This window comes from Natator depressus, chromosome 3, assembly GCF_965152275.1.
Source record: "Natator depressus isolate rNatDep1 chromosome 3, rNatDep2.hap1, whole genome shotgun sequence".
In the NCBI taxonomy this organism is placed as follows: Eukaryota; Metazoa; Chordata; order Testudines; family Cheloniidae; genus Natator; species Natator depressus.
In genome coordinates, this window is record NC_134236.1 from 200122384 (window position 1) to 200143536 (window position 21153).

The 21153-nt window shown below is 42.5% G+C and overlaps 1 protein-coding gene across 12 annotated transcripts in view; it reads right to left on the reverse strand.

Moving 5' to 3' along the window:
- PLCB4 (phospholipase C beta 4) overlaps positions 1-21153 on the reverse strand; it is a 326000-nt gene that overhangs the window by 142402 nt on the left and 162445 nt on the right. The window contains exon 1 of one of the 12 annotated variants that reach the window (XM_074949671.1): positions 19640-19690. The exons of the other annotated variants lie outside the window; for them this stretch is intronic. The gene's annotated coding sequence lies outside the window, so the exon portion shown is untranslated. Of the gene's footprint in view, positions 1-19639; positions 19691-21153 lie in introns of those variants that run through there. 12 annotated transcript variants of the gene reach the window in all.

Consider the following 21153-nt stretch of genomic DNA (forward strand, 5'->3'; position numbering starts at 1 on the left):
ATCTACCCACAGTGTGTAGCGTAAGTAACACAGCAGCTGCTATCAGCAACCTTGTTGTCGTTTTGTCTGCAAGAAACAACCAAAACACAAAATATAAAATAAAAGGCAAAGAAAATAAACAGAACTGAATACATATGTTTTGCATTGTGCTCTGATACCCACTAGATCAGAGCTCTGGCAAACCACGAAAGGGAGTGGAGTCCAGAGCTCTCCACTTAGAAATCCTGGCGCTGGTCCTAGAAAGCTAACTCAGGAACCAGCCACAAGAGCTTCCCAAATGACTGTAACCCCCCTGATGGGTTATATTACAGGCTTCATATTAGGGTGACCATCTGCATTGCAATGAACTAAAGGGCAACTGGATGCAAAGTACAGGATAACGCTTATTTTTAAAGGAATCTCATCCCGTGCCCTCTCACTGTTTTATTCATGATACAAGATCTTACAGCGGTATCACACAGTATGATCCTTGCATAACAAGCCAATGCTTTTTACTAGCAGGGAGGTAGGCACCAGATAAAGGCTGTCACTCAAAATACAGGCCAGGTGATTCTCCCCAAAATATATGCTGCCAGGAGCTCAAGTCGCTATGGGTGCAGGCTGCTGTATTCTGTATCATGAGACATGAAACACTGCTCTTAGGGACTGCGAGGAAGAATATTGTTCCACTATCAGACCATTCTATCAATGGGCTGGGAAGACCGTTTTACAATTTCTTATCCTCCACCAGTGACATAGAGACCCTTAAATGCCCTCTCCACAGATTGTTACGCCCACAAAGTCTATTACGGTAAGTTAGTCTGACCTCCTGCGTAACATAAACCAGAAAATTTCACCCAGTGATTCTTGCAATGAGCCCAGTAGCTTGTGGTTGAACTAAAGCATGTCTTTTAGAAAGACACTCAGTCTTGATATAAGACTCACAGTAAAGGAGAATTTACCACCTCACCAGACAAGCAGTTCCAATGATTAACTATCCTTACTAGTTAATATGTGCATCTTATTTCCATTTGATCTTTGCTGTGTTCAGCTTCCAGCCCTTAAATGATAGCTCTATTAAAGAGTTCTGTAGTGTCTGATATTTTCTCCCCATTTAGGTACTTGCACTACATGATCAAGTTGTCTTGTAACTTCCTCATAGATCAACTAAACAAATTGATCTCTTTAGTCTCTTGCTGTAAGGCATATTTTTCAGGCTACAAATCATTCTTGTAAAAATTCCCTGACCCCTCTCAAGACTTTTAACAACAAGTTTAAAGTGTGGAGACCAGAACTGGACACAGTATTCCAGTAATGGTCTCCCTATTGCTGTATACAGAGGTCATATCACCTCCCGTCACCTGCTCAATGCACCCCTTTTAATATATCCACGTAACACGTGGGGTATTTATGGCGACATCTACACTATGATCGCGGGTTGTGATTCCTAGCTCGTGTATATGTATCTGCGCTGACTTGATGAGCGTTAGCACGAGTATAAATAGCAGCGTAGCCATGTTAGCATGGACAGCAGTGGTGGCATGGCTTAGCTGTGCTGAGTATATACCCATGGGGTTCAGGTGGGTTTGTACTTGACCCACTGCCTCTACCACCGTGGCTACACTACTATTTATACTCCTGCTAGCAAAACGAGTATGTGTGGGGCAATTGGGAATCACACCCTTGCTCATTGTGCAGACATAGCCTATAATGACACCTAAGTTCTTCTCAGGGTTGCTGCTTTTCAAAATATAGTTCCCTTTCTTCTAAGTAGGGGCTACATCTTTCTTCCTATTTGTATGACCTTGCATGAATCCCAGCCGATCAAAGAGATCCAGATCTCTGTGTTAGTGACTTGTCCTTGTTGTTATTTAACACCGCACCAATCTCCCCATCAGCGCCACTCCCTATCAGGTCAATAATGTTTACGGATGACCTGTGATAGAGGAAGCGTGAGTAGAAGATGGCTAGAATACCAGTAGTGGAAGTCAGACTGATTACAACAAATAAGATTTTTAAGCCATATACCGTGGCAGCTGCGCAGGAGGTGAAGAAATAGTTCTCTGCTTCAACAAAAGCTTTACTCGGTCTCAACAGACCTCTCACTGCTCCCATAATCCTCCTCTTCCTCCTAAACTTCACAGCCCTAACATTTACCAAAGAGATAAATGCACCCCCTTAGACCTCGTTTTTAAATACCTGATTTCTCCCAATCAGTTCCTGAGTAGTTCAAATTATTATAAATGAACTATAAATATACAATTTCACCATGATGTTCCAACATTTTATTTGATTGCATATATATTCATCACGATTAGTATTAAGAACTATACATTAAGACATTTAATAACAATCCAAACCTCTGAAGACTTGACTGAGAGAATTAGGGAATTTAGGAACTAGCTCTACAGGCAGCCAAAGGGTATTTTCAAGGACTTCAAAACACCCATCCTGAAACAAAATACAGCAGTTTTTTTTTTTTTAAAAAAAGATTAAAATAAAATTCTCTCACTCTTTATTTTTAATAAAAATGTTTTCTGAGTAAATGAGTACAGCACCATTGCATACCTTTCACACCTACAGAAAAAGCGTTCAAATAAAATACACACTGGGATTCGATCAGTGCCGGTAGGGACACAACTAGAGAGTCACCTTCACAAACTCTGCAGTCGAATGCCTCTTGGGCTATCTTCCAGGGCTGTAACCAGGGCAGGGCAAGGGGGGGCAGCTGCCCAGGGCTCAAAGCTGTGAGAGTGGAAAAATGGGGCAGACTGTGGGGGGCATGCAGGGTCACCTGCCCCCCCCCCAGATTTCTGCCTTCCATTTTGCATGGAGATTTTCAAACTGTGGGGTGCACCCCTCTAGCCAGCGGATTGGAAGCTGGTGGGAGACACCCGGCCTGCTCAGGCTACTAGCTCACTGCCCTGTGGGATCCGGGGTGCTGGCTGGCTGCCTGGCAGCCCTCCCGGCCCTGTTCCCTGAGCCAGGCTACCTCTGCGCACCCGTGTGCTTCCCAGACAGCCCGGGTGTGCAGAGGCAGCCCGGCTCGGTAAGCATGGCAGGAAGGGCTTCACTGGCAGCCAGCCAATGCCCTGTCTCCTAGAGTGCAGAGAGCCAGGGGCCTGAGCAGGCGGGCAACTGACACCAGCTTCCGATCCGCTAGCTCCTGGCAAGAGGCGATGGTTTTCAAACCGGGAGGCATGCCCCACATTTGGAAAACCTCTATACTAAATGGGAGGCAGAAATCTGGCGGGGGGCACACGACCCTGCATGTCTCGTCCCCCCCACCATGCGTCACCTTTAGGGGCTGCAAATGTGCTTGCTTGCCCCAGGCGCTAAGATGCCTAGCTATGGTTTTACTATCTCCCTCCCTTTTAAGACTGATTTATCCCCGAGGCCACACTCTGGGCCATAGGAAATAAAGCACCTCTTGATTTACCTCAGGAGCACTTACAAGCTTCAGTCAAAAACAAAACAAAGAAACCATCTTCAAAACAGCAGTATCAGACTTTTGTTTTCCTCTATAATAAACTTCACTGCAATAATCATGAAATCAATTGCAAAAATCTTGACCTTTTCTTTCTTTGGCCACAAAAGGGCAAGGCAGAACTGTACCAGAGAAGGAAAGGTTTTAGTTAATATAAAACACACACTATCCACCTTTGGGGAGTGGGGCAATATTCTACATTAATTCCACAGGCCACGCTTAAGTGCCGGAGGGGACTCCTTAGGGCTCCTGTGAGCCTCTGGTCAATATTGTGCCACCCAATCTGAAAGGAAGGCTGGCAGGATTCCTAATGAACCTCACCCCCTCTCCGGACACAGTTAAATCACATTGTCTAGATGTGGCTTATCCCTGTTCATCTATCATAACAATACTACTGAAAATTATTCTTATTTATCTTTGGAATAAGCATTTATGGAGGCAGCTCACTCCCATAAGCTTGTCATCCCATGCCTGCCTCTTCAAATCACATGAGCTAAACTCTGTGCTATACCATCAATATACTCAATTAAGGGTGTGTCTACACTGTCATGTAAGCCCAGGGTATGAACTCAGGCTCAAGCCTGACCCCTGCTTCCATCTACACATAAATCGTGATAAAACCAGGGCTTGGATCCAAAGTCCCAGGAGCACATGGGGTGGAAGGTCCGGGGCTGAGTCAAGCCAGGATTCAGGGTTCAAGCCCTAGTGTTTTGCACTGTAGATGCAGTCCTACTGGACTTGTGCACTTGGAGACTGACAAAAGTATTCCTTAATCTCACGGGTCAACTTTCTTTGTCATTTGCACAAAGCTTGGTGGGCAGTCAAGTTTTCCCACGCTGCACCATGAACAAAGAGCTAGAGCAGCCACATTTTGGGAGGGTGCTAGGAAGTTTGGAATACAGGCAGTTGGACGTGGCCCCACATAATGCAGCGTAGAAGCTGGAGCCCCAAGCTGGGATCTAGGATTCAATAATTCCTGACCTGCAGTTACAAATGAGCGTAGATGCTCAAGCCCTCAGTCAAACACACACAGAGTCTGTTAACTCAATTTCTGCTAACCCGGGGCTTACATTGCAGTGTTGACATACCCATAGTTTTCAGGAAAAAATTACAGACATCTCTAGAAAACTATAGCTTAATTCAATCTTGTTTGCCCAGTGGCATTTCTTTATTCCTTTGTTAAGCATTTTTCATTTATTTTGGAAAACAAATGATTATATTCCTTACATCTGCACCTCTCTCCAAGCACAGACAGCTTTCCTCTCCCTACTCTTTGGGTAAACAAGGCTCTCACAGACAACATCCCCAATCCTGCAGTCGGGTCTATGCAGACCGACCCTTACATTACATAAAGTCCCACTGAAGTCAACGGGGGACATTGTGCACAGGCTGCAGTCTACCTGAGTAAATTTCACTGCAGGATCATGGCCTAAAGGGGGAAAATATTTGTGCAAGTCTCTCACTAAAATGGCAGCACATCAATGCAACTCCTGTAAACATTTCTCACTCCTTTCTTATTGAGGCCCATTATTTAGTCAGGCTGTAAATGCACCTTGCTAGGCAAATATTGCAAGCATTGCTAGATCTTTATAGGAAGAAAGCGCTCATATTTTTGTATATTCATATTTTAAAGTCAAGTTTATTTGAGCCTTAAATATACCAATATGATAAAATGGGGGGTGGGTGGGGGGAGAGAGTACAGAATGTATGTATTTTTAAATATAAAGTTCTAGTTTCTATACTGGAACTTAGAACTCTGAGTATATTGTACTAACCATGAGCGGCTTTTATGTGAGCCCTGTGTTATAAGTGATGGTGAGAATCACATGGCTGAATTTTGAGAGCCCTTTCAGAATCATAATACATTTTCAAGATTTCAAAGCACTATCCAGGCTCTCTTGTAGCAATTACAGTCAAATAATTGCCTCTTTCATAAATGTGCCCTTTCATCAGGTTATTTTTAAATTTGCTTGCTCCCGTAGCTAATGGAAGCGATGAAAAACATTGCTCCCAGGAACAAGATCCAGAACACCAGATGATTTAGCAAAGCTCTGATACTTGAGCATGCATGACTCCCCAGTGGTCATTTTATTTTCCATTTTGTTTTAATGGCTGCCCATAAACACAAGGAGGTAAATTGCAGACAGAGAGACGCCCACTTTAAATTAAGCTCTTTGTTAGTATTCTGAACAAGTTCACTGAGACTGTCCCTAGTAGAGCTTATCTGCACTTGGAAATGTATCGATCCTTGACAATAGGCATTGCCAACCGTGGGCCTCTCACATGGTGCTAAACATGGATTGTCCTGTCTAAGTTTGTGGTTTGACCTATGGTTCCGTTGCCCCTGTTTCTGACAACTGTTCTCAGCAACAAGTACATTTCCTATTGTAGACAGAGTTTAAGAGTGGACCACAGGTCAAGTATGGGTTGTCAGCTCTGTCACCATCAGGCAATTCCTGCTGTTTGGCCAGCCACCTTATCCAGTCTAGGTCTCTCACCGCCTGATATTGGAGAGGCCAACCCATTGGCACACACTTCTAGATCCTGACTGAGCCATCCCACCTGTGAACAGATCTGTAAGCAAAGAAACAGGCAGTCTTCAAAATGGTTCACAAGAATTTGTAACAGTATAATAATGGAATGTTTTGTGAATTAAAAAGAATATTTCAAACACATATTATATTAATTTTTTTTAAACCCAGATGATTCACCTGGGGCCAAATCCTGACAAAGTTCCATCATTTTTACCAAGTTCAGTGACTTCCGTGGGAGTTGCTGAACAAGGACTACAAGGGAAAAACAGAAGGAAGACCAAGGAGTTGGCCCTTGAACGCTAAGGGCCAAAACCTTCAAAATATAGCTCATGCGAATACTCCCACTGAAGCGTTTGCTGGATCACTGTACACACTGGAATTGTTCTGAATTTGTAGCTCAGACACGAAGGCTATGTCTACACTTAAACCACTGCAGCTGCACGGCTTCACTGTAGACACTCACTACCGCAAGAGGAAGGGTTCTCCCATCACTGTATTTAATCCTAGCTCCCCGAGAGGTGACGGCTGGGTCAACGGAAGAATTCTTCCATCAACCTAGCGCTGTCTAGGATTTTAAACACCCCAGGTACCCAGCATAGCGTAGACATAACCTAAGGTGGTGAGTGCCACAGAAGCATCAGTGAACACAAAGTAAATACATTCTGAACGATCATTCAACCAGTTTGTAACTTTGTGTTGGGGCAGACGTCAATGGGATTTGCTTTACTTCTTAGAAATTATGCCCTTTTCTACAGTGTGGTATAGAAAGATAATAATCAGGGCTGATTATTAGCAATAATCTTGAGAAAGAGTTCAACTGTACTAATACCACCTAGGCACCAATAAAAGAACAGAAAACTTCAACATGTTGATGTTAAACACCCACCAATTGGAGACTTCTCTATGAAATGGAGAAACTCTGCCACGACTTTTTTTTTTTAAATTGAATATAGCGAAACTACGTCTCAGCAGTGCTAAAGCCTGACCATTTAGATCTCCCTCTTCCATCACAGTGACGCATGCTAAATGTTGGAATGGTAACTAAATCGTTTAAGACTTGGATTTCTAATTAGTCCTAAAATGATCAACTCTACTTTTACCTAAAGTCAGTCACTTCAATAACTGAAATGTTTTTAATTAGTGCTGCTTTCACACAACCTCAATTAGAATTTTCCCCAAAAGGACCTATAAAAACATAAATGTATACCTACACTGAATGCACAGAACTTAAAAATTAACTGGGCCACATATTCTGTTGTAATGGCTTGATCCAAAGTGCCCTCAAGTCAATTGGAATCTTTCCACTGACATCTGTGGGTTTTGGGTCAGGCCCTACATTACTCTGTTTTGTATCTACAGCAGGGGTGGCCAACCTGAGCCTAAGAAGGAGCCAGAATTTACCAATGTACGTTGCCAAAGAGCCACAGTAATACGTCAGCAGTCCCCCCGCCCCCCGTGAGCATCTCCCACCCACCGGCAGCCCCACCAATCAGTGCCTCCCCCTCCATCCCCGTACCTCCTGATCAGCTGTTTCATGGTGTGCAGGAGGCTCTGGGGAGGGGAGGGGGGAGAAGGGGAAGGAGACAGGGCATGGCAGGCTCAGGGGTGGGCGTGGAAAGGGATGGCAGGGCAGGGCAGGGCCTATGGCAGAGCCAGGGGTTGAGCAGTGAGCACCCCCACACACATTGGAAAGTTGGCACCTGTAGCTCCAGCCCCGGAGTCGGTGCCTACACAAGGAGCCACATCTTAACTTCTGAAGAGCCGCATGTTGCTCTGGAGCCACAGGTGGCCACCCCTGATCCATTAGCTTCAACTGGCGGTTGAAATCAGAATTTAGGTCAGTGCAATTTGAAATTTCTGCTAAAATAATGATGTTCTGGGATTTTTAATGGTATATTTCCAGAAAAAACAACAAAAATGGTTTGTCACAGGAAAAAAAAAAAGACAGCAGAAAAAGTTACTCACAATACATATAATAATTCCAATTTCCTGTAATAATTCCAATTTCCTGTAACTTCTAGTACCATAAAGGCTGATTTACATAAGGAATCATAATCACAGAACTAGACTCACCCAACTGCAGTATATTACCAATCCTAAACATTCAAAAATCATGGGTCAGACTCAAAACTTTAGATTCCTTTTATTTGCCTTCTGGGGCAAGAGCATTTATGGTTCACATTTTCAAGGTTTTCTCGGCAGCCAGGAGGTCTAAAAACTTAATTTAAAAAAAAAGACAGATCATATTTCCATATAACATGACTCCAGGAGCTGGGATTTTAATAAAAAACACTAAATATCACAAGACTTGTGATAAACTGCAAGTGTTGGCAATGCTGCAACTGATTACGTCAACGAAGGAAGTAATGAAAGCAAAAAGAGCCACATTAATCTCAATTCTGTTGAAAACAGGAAAGATCTGATATTTGCGAAATGAGTAAGAATCCTGACATCCTTCCTGAGACAAGACCTCCATTGACAACTGAGATCAGTTAAAGTCATACTTGAGAAAAGACTTCAGGAGTTGACACACAAGTTGTGTACAGAGATTAATATTCTAATTCATCAAAAAAGTATAGTTAACACCTCAGAGTTGGATCTTGTGTCTTTAAAAACAAATGATTCAGTGTCCCTCTAATGCTAACTTTCTCTTTTAGCTGTGAGAGAGCAAGGGAACTTTATTTTATATAGTATTAAAATAAGAACGTACCTTTTCCAATTACATCTCAGGCTTAACTTAACGCTCCCCGGATCTATTAATGGCGTGTAGAATTAAATTGTCTAAGAATGTGGATGATGCTGTAGTTTTATCTCCAGCTAGGCTGTGAGTAGTGTTAGAAGACATTTAGTATTTATTTTTGATTATGATGGTGCCAAGCATGGCATTTCCTGGAAGCCAACTCCCCAGGTAGTAATGAAGAATGAGTTAGAATTTGATGAAGGCAATGGTTTGTATAATGGTTGCCTGGGATCTTTTTGTAATTACTATAGCATGTGTTATATGTACTCCATATATCTTCATTGAAGAAGTAGTGGCTTCTATTAAATGTAATGACTTCACCCTGTGGCTGTCAATTGAGGGCAGCTTCAAAACAAGGACTGCTTCTATTAACAAAAAATACTTACCACTTCTAAAGCATGTAAACCATTTTCAAAAGGAGGTAACACTGACCTCCTGATGAGCTAGGCAACTCCTGACATTTCGTCAATGAGCGTGATGAATTTTACAGCAGAATCAGAACAGATATTATGTAACGGAATAGTTAGTGTTTTATTTCCATTGCTTTGAATGTATAATTGGAATACATAACAGATTTTTTTAAACCTGTAAATATTTGTTGATCCATCTTGTATAAACCACTTTCAAACAAGTGTATTAATTACATGCATCATCTTACAGAAGCATTAATCAAATTACATCAAAGATTTTGGCACTTAGGACTTTGATGGCAGTGGAAGATTTTGAGGAGAAATAAGACAAAATCTAATTTCTCCTCTAAATCTTCCACAGCAATCAAATATACACAGAATAATGTTAGAGTGGGCATATAGCAGATATTTTTCTGAGTAGTAGGTGACAAGTATTTTACATAAGAAGCCAGCTTGGGCCAAAAATAAATAAAAATAGGTAAATAACTACTATTTACCAATAAACAAGGGGGGGTATGAGGACAGGTTGCTCCAGATTTCTATATATGAGATGCAGATACCATACATCATTTACACAGATTAATTTCTGCAAAATCAAAATCTCTTTCCAAAGGTAGAGAGTGTGTGCCAGTTAACCAGGCACATTGCCTACACCCAGAATGCTTAGTTTCTTCACTACCGAGCCATTAGCTCTAGTGTCTGCAGGTTGGTATGAAAGACCATCACTCCCCCCATACAGTGGGCAAAGTCAGCGTTTACCTACGAGTAACAGTACCACGTCTGGAGTAGGTCCACTCAAGAATGACGACCACTATATTGGTGCAATACTGTTCTAATTTCACAGAAGGACTAGGGTAAAACAAAATATTTAGAGAAAACAGCAGCTCATGGGATGTTATAGGCCATACATATTCCACATAATTTATACCTGTGAATGGCAGTAATGGCTAAAAATAATCAGGAGTTTCTTTCGCATACTAACAGATGATACAGGGATGAAATTTGTCTACATTTTCAATTAGTTGGTCTAGGGAGGTTACAGAGACATTTTGATTTCTGAACACTTATTATCCCATTACTGTGGCCAAGTACAATGCAATTCCTTGTTGATTTAGGTGGCCAGATTGCTGGGTTTTGCAGACTTTAGAGTGGCTCTGCCATCTTGACTGTCTTCCATGAGCTGCTTCCGCACTTTTAGAGCTGTGTGATTTGTCTACACCTCAGTTAAAACACACAGAGCTAGCCCACGTCAGCTAACTCCGACTTGCGGGGCTCAGGCTGTGGGGTGTAGATGTCCGGAATAGAGCAGTGTAGACATTCGGGACATCCAGACCAAGTGTGAACATCTATGCTGAAGTTTTATAGCCCTGCAGCCCACACCCCATGAGCATGACTCAGCTAACATGGGCCAGCCATGGGCATTTTACTGGACTGACGATATAACCACAGACAGCTGCATTTTAGCCATTAGGAAAAGAGTTTTGGGATCCTCTGAGATGAAAAGAGATGTAAGAGAGAATTTACTAATTACAAACAATGTGACTTTTAAAGAAAGGCAATGAAAACTTCCTAAAGGAATGATATGATGGTTATTTTACTTTAGTTTTTATTTTAAATGCCAATAAATTACTTTTTAAAATAGCAATGACCAATAAATGTGTAAATGTATATTAAAACAAAATAAAATGCACAAACAAGCCACCCCATATACAAATGCTTTGGGAGCATTTCTCTTCTCTTTCCAAAGAGCTATCTAAACCCAGATCTAACATTATTAAAATGTAAGGAAAGGGCATGATCACATCTCTTTAATATCTTTTAAATCTGTGTGTGTTTGTAGTAACCCCTTGTACGGCTAGATGTATTAGCTCAAGCCAAACTTTATTAAAGTTTTGTCATGACTTAATATTAGCTTGTTAAAAAGATACAGACATTTTAAAAAAAAATAATAAGCTGTGGAAAAGAGAGGTTCAACTTGTCAAACTAAAACCAGGAAAATAATAATAAATTATAATATATGGACACAATTCTGACTTCAGTTTTGCCACTGACTTCTGCGAGAGCAGGATTGGGCCAATTAAACATTGTTCTGCTTAAGATTCAGATATATAATCACAATGGCTTTCTAAATGGTTCATCTCTTATTGATATTCTTATTCTTTCAAAGATTCAAGATCAGAGGTCCAGTATCTACTAGTGTCAATGAACTAAATTAGTGCCTTGATCATTCTTTTTCTTTCACTTTGTACATATTCCTGAGAACAGCACCAGACAGAGACTAATTTGGGGAGTTACAAACTCCCTCATCTCCCTTATTCAGTGTATTCCTCCTTCCTTCCCCCCATCCAGTTTCCTCTTTTTCTCTCTCTTATATTCCCTTTTTATCGTGCTCAATTCAGAGTGAAAGGCCTTTGGGGTAATGACAAACAGGCTTAACTCTTATGCCTAGCACAGCTGGGAGAGAGCGGGGTAAAAGTGTCTGGAAAGCCGCGTCTACACAATGCTGTAGCTATGCCTTTGTAGCACCATAGCATGGACTCTTCTTCCAGCAACAGACGGGGTTTTTCCATCGACCAAGCTTCATTTATACCGGGGCTCAGGTCAGCATAGCTAAGGCCTTCAGGGGGGTGGATTTTCTACACCTTGAGCAACGTAGCTACGTTGACCTAACTTGTAAAGTGTAGACCAGTCCTAAATCACCTTTTTGCTTCCCCCAATCTCAGGACAAGCCCTCAGATTGAGCCAGAGCAGCCTGAAGAATTCTCCAACCTGGCCTGCCTTCTAATGGCCTGCTAGGTGGATTGTGGCTAGGCAAAGGGACCTTAGCAGGCTCAGAGTCTTTATTTGCTGAGTGATGCACCACACACCCGCATGGCACTGCATATACCAGGGTTTACACAGAACAAAAATGAGAAATAGGTAGAAAACATTTCCAGTGAGGGCTCCTGGCACCATATCCTGATTAATGGCAGAAACATAATAATACCTAACACTCATGTAGCAGTACTGTACAAACAATGCCTCTGTGAGCTCAGTAAGTGTTCTCTCTATTTTACGTACAGAGAAACTGAACTAGGGGAGCAAATGCAGCCCTGCTGTTAGCAGGCACTGCTGCTCTGTTAGCTTCAGAGCCATTGTGCCTGCTTACCCCAGGGTTGGATTTACCCTAGGCTCTGCAGAGTGCAAATGGCAACACTGTTCATGAATAATGTGGTCATTACTCACTGAATTACTGACTACATATAAACCCTCAGATGCTACACTATTGAGCATGGTATAAACGCCCAGCAAGAGAATTATCCCAAATTCATGCCAAGAAAACCTTTGCACCACCATACGCCATCATGTATTTTGCGTATGCAATGTTTATAGATAAGTAATCTTTAAAATTATATGAACATTTTCGAACTTTTATCTTGCTACAATTCTTTTTTTAATCTCTCCACTTGTAAAGCTGGTTTTCATTACTAGCTCTCAGGAGAGTACAGGGTGGATGGCCTTCTGGCTCCATGGACATCAGGAGATCTGGGTAACAGCCCCTGTTTGGCAGTCTTCCTGTGTGACCTTGGCAAGTCGCTTCATTTCTCTGTGACTAAGGTTTCCTATTTGTAAATCGAAGATAATAATACTTGCCCTAATCATTAGCTCTGAAATCCTTGGATGGAAGCTGCTATGGAACTAGAAACTATGATGATAGGTCTCTAAGCACCAGAAAATTTGGGTGCTAACATGTTTATTAAAATAAGTAATTTTTCCCAATAAGAGGGTGCCACAATTTTCAAGTCCAAGATGTCACGAGCAGTCAAGGCTAAAACTGAATGCGTAGAACACTGAGGAATCCTAGCTTTCTTGTAGAATACAGCACCTGTTTCTAGATATGTCTGGTCATGAGTATTGGACTTCAAAACTGTTACAGGTTCAGGAGGGGCTGAACTTCAGTCCAATGTTCCTTTGAAGCTTTGTTTTTACACGGCCCATATTTGGATGTGGGAGAACAAACATTTTTGGATAGTTGGGTTTGGGGGGACGGGGGGGTTCTTTTTTCATGGCCGTTGGGAAGTTGACCAGAGGTTTCTGAGTTTGAGAAGCAATACCAATGAAGAGTGAGATAGCCAGGACAAGATGTCTCAGAGACAGTAACAGAACGGATTCTGTATGAAGGGTGGGGAGGTGGGGAAGAGAGAGAGAGAGAACGTGGGCAAGGGTGGAGTCACAGATTTGCAGTCATCACCACAGATATAAACAGATGATGCCATGAGACTTGATAATCCATCCCAGCAGCAAGGGAAAGGAAACATTTTGCCATTGCTAGTGGCAGAATTTCCCCAAGTGTTCTGTGGGGCCTATTGAGTGATTCCTTTGCCCACCCTTCCCCTCACAGCCTCCCACCAAGGTTGTTCAGGCCTGGAGAGAGACACTCCACAAGCACAGCTCCCATTAAAACTCAATGACTGTCAGATGCAGAGTGCTCTCCGGTCCTGAAATTAAAACAAAAAGGGCAAGATAACATATTCCTCTAACAGCAGCTCTGTTCCAGCTACCACCAAACCTTTGAGGCATAGTTATTAGCACTACATTTAACAAAAGTTTCAGCTCAGTCAGATTTTCCCTTTCAAAATCTGCAGCTGGTCAATTAGTCCAGATCTGACTATTTTCTTCCCGTCACACTGTGACATACCAGGGTGCAATCCAGGCTAACGAGTAGTTGTGTCACCCCTGCCCTGTATCCTGGGATACCCTTTACAAAGTCTTGCTGCTCACAAACAGCCTCCAGCACGTAAGCCACTCTCCGCTACGTCTGTGTGTGCTGCAGCCAGCCAGCCACGCCTTGGCTCTTACCAGCCGTGGTCATACTGCAGGGTGACCCCAGCACAGCCCCAGTCTTAGATTCCACCCCCACCCCCACAAAGGTATGTCCTGTACTGCCCAGCCCTCTCCTGGATAGTGCGGATATACTGAGTCCATTATCCCTTTAAGGGAATTATATACCCACAACTTGTTACTCCAAATGGAGTTACCCACACACTTCAACTCGAACACACTGGATTAGATAAAACAGTAAAACAAGTTTATTAACTATAAAGAGAGAGATTTTGAGTGAGTACAAGCCATGAGGCATAAAAGCCAGAAATGGTCACAAGAAAAATAAAGATAAGACCTTTACAAATGCCCACCGTAACACACCAAGGCCTTGTCTGCACTACACACTTTTGCAGACAGAAGTCGGCTTTGGTTGACCAAACAGTGGAGGTGTACACAGTGAAATGCTCCTCCGGCTGATGTAACTCCCTTGCTGCTATGTTAAGAAATACAACCGCCTCAAGGAGAGCCATAGGGCTTATGTCAGTGTAGTTAGGGCGATGCAGTGTCTGTGTAGACACTGTGTTCCTTACATCAACTACTGGCTGTCATTCTTGTCAATTTCACGGCTCCAACTGAAAAGAAAGCCGGCTCCTAAGCTGGGCTGCTGCCTAGTCTCTGCTCCAAGCCAGGCTGCCACCCAGGCTCTCAGCTTGGGCTGCTGCCTGGGCTCCCCACTCAGAGCCCTACTGCTCCTGGGGTCCTGTCCCCTCACCAGGAGCATGGCAGCTGAGTGGACTCCGGGTGCAGATCTACCCGCCAGAGGTGAGAAGCCCAGCGCAGCTGCCCCCGTCCTCCCGGCTGGGAGTTCAGATTCAAGAAATAGCGTATACGGTGTGAATACAGGGGTGTATTCTGTCACATACATACACATTATACAACTTGGACTATCTAATGTGATAATCATGCCTAAGACAAGAAATAGTCTAAAGCTTACAACCCATTTCTTTGCCCTTGGCTAACAATCCCCTTCCTTTCTCCTTTGCTTAGTGAACAGCAATGAGATAATGTGGCGCGACTGTGTTATTATAGAACACACTTTCTGTATACTGAAAATGCACTTCTGATGTCTTTATAAATCCGCTGGGATTCTACAGCTAGCTGCCTGCAGGGAAGTGTGAAGAGTGCATACCTCCTGTACTGCATGCTGCACTGTGCTGCTTTCGGAGGGAAAACCTTCTCTATTAGAAGACGGTAAGAAAGAAAGGACTCAAAGATCCAAAAGAACTAATCATAAAAGTGTGAGGATTGCAAAGGAAAACAAAGAGAAAGATCACCCCTCACAGCTCAGTGAACATGAAAGGTAGCATAGCAATGCACCCTGGGAAATCTTTGTTAAGGTCAGTAAAGAACAGGAAGCTATTTTACAACAGGGCACGTACACGAAGGCAGGGCAAGAGATCTCTGGGGGTGGGTAAGAAAAAGTGTTGTCAGGCATGAACTGGTATATTCAATGCATCATAATCCACAGTTGCCCTACCAGGATTTTCATTCTCTATCAGTTGCTTTTTTGGTAAGAGGAAATCTCTGACATGATTACAATGATGATAACCTTAGATGGAAAAACACACATTCTATACTAAAAATAACTGAACGAAGCCTTCTTGTGTCACAGTGAAAACTAACCCAGCTTCACTGATGCACGCCCGCCAGTTCTCTCGCTTTGTCCTCTGCAAGTCTGGAGGCTGTTGTGATTAAGGAGTATGTGCTACCGGGTATTTGACCGTGTGATTTTGTGCCTCAAATTCAGCTGCATGCCATGACACTGGCTAACTGCGAAGAAATATATCCCTGAAAATGGAAGCAAACCAGAATATAATTCCCACTGACTTCAGTGGGAGTTTTACCTGAAGAGAGCACAGGAATGCCCTCCCAGTAGTTTGTGATAGTGTTACAAGGCTACAGTTCCTTTTTCTTCACATGTTTTTATATATATATATATATATATATATATATATATATATATATATATATATATATATATATATATATATATACACACATACACTCATTCACTTTGGATGTCTCACATCCCCTTGAAGTCTGAGCTGGCCTTAACACTTTAGAATAATTTTTTTTATTTGTCCCATACCCCAAAAACTTTACTGACTCCTGTCCAGCATGATCACACCATTATGCACATGGCCAGCTTGAGGCCTGAGCAAGGTGAGTCATAAATTAATCATTTTCTATAAAAAGGGGGAGAGATTGGGAGGATCTGAGGAAAGGCTCTTTTGGCTCCCACCAGCCTTGGGCTTCAGCAGAAGTCGATCACAACTACATGTGTTGAGGGTTGATTGGTGGGAAGGATGGTAAAGCAGTTAGGCTGCTAGCCTACTGTACTCAGGAGTCCTGGGTTCAACACTCTGCTTAGCCACAGACTTCTTGTGTGTTGCTGGGCAAGGCACATAGCCTCAATTCCTCATTTGTAAAATGGGGGCGGTGGAATTTTCCTACCGCAGAGGGGTGCTCAGATATTACATATAAGAACCTTAGATACAGAAACGCCAGTGGGTTTGTTTTTTGTTGTTTTTTTTTTAAGTTTTTCAAGTTGGGAGTAAGGGCTGGAAAAGGGTTTTGTATTGTGCTAGCAAGTTGGGAGTAAGGGCTGGAAAAGGGTTTTGTATGGTTTATGGTGAATTTTACCACTAAATACTGCATTTCAAGTCAAGCTTCAATAACTCTTCCCTATTGCAAGAGCCCAATCCTGCAGCCTTTGTGGGACGGGGGGGAGGGGAGGGAAGAGGACTTGGCCAATGGGACAAATGCCCATTTTTGCCAAAAAAGTCAGGATGGGGGCTCAGGTGAATGGTGATAGCAGTTGGCTCTGGCAATCAGCCCTGTGTGGGAGAGAAATGGGCTTGGGCAGTCAGCCCTGTGCAGGGGGTGAAGGGGAAACAGGCCAGCCATGGGAGGCGGTGTCCCGTTTTCATTTTGGGAAATATGGTCATCCTAAAAATCTCTTTGTAGTTTATAAAACTTGTTTTATTGTTTTAACTAATCCAGTTAATTTAAATTGAACTGTCTGGGAAACTCAATTTGGGGTGCTACTCCTGGGGGAATTCTGCACCACTGCGCAAGCACAGAATTCATGTCCTCTGCAGATTTTACTCTTTCCCCACAGAATAAATGATTCATGCTCCCCTCCCGGGCAGTGGTCCCAAGAGGGCATGACTGGTTCGGGCATCGAGAGCAGCCAGAGGAGACGTAAATCACCACCGTGAGGGGCGGGACTGGGTGTGTGAAAGAGATACTGTCCTTTTCACTCGCTATCAACCATCAACCTAGAACTATCTACACTGAGGGTTAGACTGGTTTAACTGCATCGCTCAGTGATATGGATTCTTCACACATCTGAGTGATGTAGTTATACCAACTTAATTTCCCTAGTGTAGACCAGGCCTTTGACAAGTTCCATGTCTTCAGGTCAGCAGGGCCTGATATAATACATCCTAGAATACTTAAGGAACTGGCTGAAGAGATCTGAGCCATTAGCAATTATCTTTGAGAACTCGTGGAGGATGGGAGATATATCCAAGGACTAGGAAAGGGCAAGTATAGTACCTATCTATAAAAAAGGAGAATAAGGAGAACACAAGAAATTATAGACGAGTCATCTTAACTTTGGTATCAGGAAAGACAAAAGAGCAAATAATTAAACAATCAATTTGTAAGCACCTAAAGGATAATAGGGTTATACAGAATAGTCAGCATGGATTTGTCAAGAACAAATCATGTCAAATCAACCTAATATCCTTCTTGGACAAGGTAAAAAGATGAGGGGGAAGCAGTAGATGTGGATGAGGGTAAAGCAGTAGATGTGCTATATCTTAACTTTTGTAAGGCTTTGGATCCTGTTTCACATGACTTTCTCAAACTAATTAAATTAAAAGGAGAACTTGTGGCACCTTAGAGACTAGCGAATTTATTTGAGCATAAGCTTTTGAGAGCTACAGCTCACGAAACCTTATGCTCAAATAAATTTGCTAGTCTCTAAGGTGCCACAAGTCCTCCTTTTCTTTTTGCGGATACAGACTAACACGGCTGCTACTCTGAAACCTGTCAAACAATTTGAGAAATATAGCCTAGAAAAACAAACAATATGGTGGGTACACAAATGGTTGGAAAACCGTACTCTGAGAGTAGTTATCAAATGTTCACAATGTTCAAGCTGGAACGCCATATTAAGTGGGGTCCCACAGGGATCTGTCCTGGGTCTGGTTCTGTTCAGTATTTTCATAAGTTATTTGATAATGGCATAGAACGTACACTTACAAATACATCACGCTGGGAGGGGTTGCAAGCATTTTGAATTCTAATCCTGTCCTCCAAAGCGATTTTAACAAACTGAAGAAATGGTCTCAAATAAACAAGATGAAATTCAATAAGGACAAATGTAAAGTATTATACTTAGGAAAGAATAATCAATTGCACAAATACAAAATGGGAAATGACTGTCTAGGAAGGAAATACTGCAGAAAGAGATCTGGGGGTTATAGTGGATCACAAACTAATTATGAGTCAACAAGGTAATGCCATTGCAAAAAAAAAAAAAGGGGGGGGGACATCATTCTGGAATGTTGTAAGCAAGATGTGTAAGTCTTCCATTCTACTCGGGACTGAGAAGGCCTCAACTGGAATATTGTGTCCAATTTTGAGAAAGATGTGGACAAATTGGAGAGAATCCAGAGGAGAGCAAGAAAAATGATTAATGATCTAGTAAACATGACCTACAAGGAAAGATTGAAAAGGTTGGGTTTGTTTAGTCTGGAGAAAAGAAGACTAAAGGGGGAAGGGGGGGGGACATGATAACTATCTTCAAGTACGTAAAAGGTTGTTACAAAGAGTAGGATGATAAATGGTTCTCCTTAATCCCTGAAGACAGGAGAAGTAGTAATGGGTTTAAATGGCAGCAACGGAGATTTAGTTTTACACATTAGCAAAAACTTCCGAACTGTCAGGGTTGTTAAGCACAGGAACAAATTGTCTGGGGAGGCTGTGGAATGTCTGCATTTGGAGGTTTTTAAGAGCAGGTTAGACAAACAGCTGTCAGGAATAGTCTAGATAATACTTAGTCCTGCCTCAGTGCCAGGGACTGGACTAGATGAGCTACTGAGGTCTCTTCCAGGCCTACATTTCTAGGATTCTAGGACAGTTAGCAGTGCCTATGCTTTACTTTCCAGGCTTTGTAATTTTGACTTTTTGAGCCCAATATCAATATTTTATTTAAATCTGCTTAATCAGCAAATAAGCCTGATCAGACAGTGGGGCTAAAAATGCAATCTTGATTTAAACGGTAGAATACTACATACAATTCAGATTGGTTGGCTAACTACAGGACTTAGCACTCTGACTGCTAAAGAAAAGGAAACTGTTTGCTTCTCTTTGCACGCAGTCAGAGAGCAGCAGCAGCCTTGAGGGTCAAGAAGGGGTGATTTTCTCCCCAGAAAAAGGCCTTCCAGCAAAGATTTGCTTCAGTGAGCAGCAGCCATGAAAGAGGAACAGGAATTGAATTTGTTCACTAAGGACCTGATCCAAAGCTCACTGAAGTCTATGGATTAGGCTCCAACAGAGCAGCACTTAAAGCTTTATCAGTAAAAAAAACAAACAAAAAAAACCAAACACACACCTGTTGCTGATCCCACTGTAAGAGCTGAGCACTGTTGGGAGGAAGTGACAGGTCATTTGCAGCCCCAAGCTTTATTCCAGGTTGTCACACACCTGGTGGTGCCATTGTTGAGCCGTTTCCAGTCCAACACACAGGAATGTGAGAGCAAGAGGGCCAAAGCACAGATATGAGTAACCACTGGGCACGATGTCACAACACACCGTAGCAAATGGAAGCTAATTTTAACCAGGCTAAAAATGTTAAGATACTAATAGCTGCTGCCAGGGCAAAGAAACGTGAGCTATGAACCAGACTGCATGCATCCAGAAAGGAACGTGAATCAAGGAACCTCTGACTAGCAGGCAAAATTCTTCTAAAGGATTGTGAGGTTACATGCTATAGAAGAAAGGATCATTGTTGTATTCAGACATCTAAATATGCTGAGTAGGGGCCTTAGATGTCATCCCCACTCGGTGTTATGGTATGTTAACCCATCCCTCAACCCCACTCCATCTGGGGTGTGTTTATTATTGAAAGTGGAATATTTTAAAGGTTGTTGGCAATATTTTTAGCAGACATTTGTCGAGGTGGGTAACAAACGTACAGTATACTTAGTAGAGCATTACTATCACCTGTAGCATAACATGGGACCCCACTTTGGCGTGTGGGTGCAGAAGCGTCTCTCTGCCCCAAGGGACAAGCGTCGGTGTTTGACAGTGAAATTGGACTTTTTTATTCTCCTAAAAGCCTTCAACCTCTTCCTTGCTTCCCAAAGGAGTTCATTTACACATTACTGGTCAGATTCTCAGCTGGTGTAAGTCACTGTTCCTCCATTATTACAATGGAGCTTTCTCCATTTGCACCAGCTGAGGGTATGGCCCTACATTATCTATCAAAATGCAATTCATTTTTCACCTAACAGGTATGAACAACAAGTTTCTCTTTTTGGATTGCCCTTTCCTGGGCTTGGGTATATTCCTCCTTTCCCAGCATGATTTATGCATGCTTCTAGTGTAATGCCTTCTTAAATGTGCTTTTTGTTATCAGCTCGTGGGAGGTTCTTTCCCAGAATACAAGTAAACAGAAAACCTTGCAACAATTTTGCAACAGAAAAGCGTCAAAAACAGACTCCAAGGAGAAACTATTGAGCTTGAATATGCAAACTAGATACCATTAACTTGGGTTTGAATAGAGACTGGGAGTGGCTGGGTCATTACACATATTGAATCTATTTCCTTAAGTTAAGTATCCTCACACCTTCTTGTCAACTGTCTAAATGGGCCATCTTGATTATCACTACAAAAGTTTTTTGTTTTTTTTCTCCTGCTGATAATAGCTCATCACACAAAGTAAAACTATTTCCCCATGTTTATTCCCGCCCCCCGCCCCCGCCACTATTCCTCAGACGTTCTTGTCAACTGCGGGAAATGGCCCACCTTGCTTATCACTACAAAAGGTTTCCCCTCCCCCCACTCCTTGCTGGTAATAGCTCACCTTAAGTGATCACTCTCCTTACAGTGTGTATGGTAACACCC